Below are 1,675 nucleotides of genomic sequence, written 5' to 3' on the forward strand. Positions count from 1 at the left end.
GAAAGAGAGGGACGAATAAGAGGAGAAGACGATTCTTTTGAGCCTCGGCCAAGTTTTGTGGCCTGTTGGCCGCCTCGTGGAATCCAGTCGCAACCGATTTCTCGTCTCTGCGCCTTTTAACCGTACTACGTGTCGCGTTCGTGTGTGTGTGTGTGTACACCGCCTGCGAGTGAGTGCAACCGAGAGGAAGTGCGGTGTTGTGTGCGCGACCAATGTGTGCGAGATAGACGAAGATGACGCGATGATCGCGCCGCTGTGTATCTCCGAGAGCGAGAAGGAAAAGGAGAAGAAGAAGAAGAAGGAGAAGGAATGAGAGATCGGTGACGGAAAGAGAGAAAAGGAGTGCGAGAAAGAGAGGGAGAGTGGAGAGGATGCAAGGTGCAGGGAGACGAAGAGAGAGGGCGGAGGAGGGAACGAGAAACCGTACACGTTTATTACACGCTGTCCCTTGGATCGCGCTACAGCCGCTGGCAAGACGTTCCATTAACGTCGCTCGGTACCTACGCAATTATTATACTTCCTTGTACAGCGCGTTTAATCGCGAGCGCCACGGTTTTCTTAATCCTCCGTTGCCTGTCCTCTCCCCTCCTTTTCCACCTACCTCGAGTGGGTTGCATCGCGGCTCCATCGATACTATTCTTGTTACACGTGCGATAATATAGTAGTGGTGGTAGTGTGGTGGTGGTGGTGGTGGTGGTAGTGGTCGTCGTCGTCGTGTCGTAGTTCCGTGCTGCCGAGTTCTTCTTCTCTCTCGGAGAAGGGAAGAAACGAAGAAAAGTGGTGTCGTTAGAACGATCGGAACCGCGATCACGGTCAGGTGTGTTCTCCCTCCGTTCTTTCTTCGCTCGTTTGCACGATTGTGTTGATGTGTTGTTGTTACGACGTAGTGGTGCACAGTGTCGGTGTTACGGTGTTGTCGTCGTCGTCACGGCGACGCGTGTAAAACGAACCGTTGCCAGAAAACGCGCGCGCGTGCGTGTTCACGCGCGCTTTTCTCATCGACTGTTCCGCTGTTGGTACGTATTCACTANTGGGGATGTGGTATACGTGAGATATACGGTTGTTATATACGGTGAGCCGAGCGGATGCGCTTTGAGCGTGCACGATGTCTGTTGGCACGGGAGAGGCTGGATGACGATAATCGCGTTATACGTATTGTTTCGTTAATTGATCGATACGTTGTTTTCGCGCCGGCTGTCGCTTTGACGCTGGTAAACTCGCCCGATGCTCGATAATCGTCAAGTTTCTCGAGGTTATCCCGACTATCCAACTATAAAATATAATTCGATCGGACGGAGATACGGTTGAAAGATTCACCCGAGAATCCTCGCGTTCTTACCCAACGTATATCCGATTCGAATCTTTAACGAATCGTTACTTTCGTTTAGCGGTTGGAATTGCGACGCGCGACCAATTAGCGTAACCGCGTGGCGCGATGAGAGACAAAGCAGCGGCGTACATATTTTTGGATCGGTTACGATTTCGATCGCGGCGCGTTTCTCAGATATATACGCGGTAGTGCAAAGGCAGCGCAGGCTACCTTTACATTTTTAGCGTCGGTTGGCAAGGATCGAGCCGGGGGGAGAAGATTCATGCCGTCGAAAACAATTTTAATACGGCTTTCGATCGGCGACTGCAATTCGAATTTAAATTGGCGCAGTCGAGTGTGCGCGAC

General features: G+C 51.6%; 1 protein-coding gene across 1 annotated transcript in view; it reads left to right on the forward strand.

Moving 5' to 3' along the window:
• The first annotated feature begins 30 nt into the window (after positions 1–30).
• LOC116185518 (transcription factor LBX1-like) overlaps positions 31–1,675 on the forward strand; it is a 75,269-nt gene continuing 73,624 nt past the window's right edge. The window contains exon 1 of the mRNA XM_031510068.1: positions 31–1,016. The gene's annotated coding sequence lies outside the window, so the exon portion shown is untranslated. The remainder of the gene's footprint in view (positions 1,017–1,675) is intronic.

This window comes from Apis dorsata, unplaced genomic scaffold (genome assembly GCF_000469605.1).
Source record: "Apis dorsata unplaced genomic scaffold, Apis dorsata 1.3 scaffold_199, whole genome shotgun sequence".
NCBI classification, from domain to species: domain Eukaryota; kingdom Metazoa; phylum Arthropoda; class Insecta; order Hymenoptera; family Apidae; genus Apis; species Apis dorsata.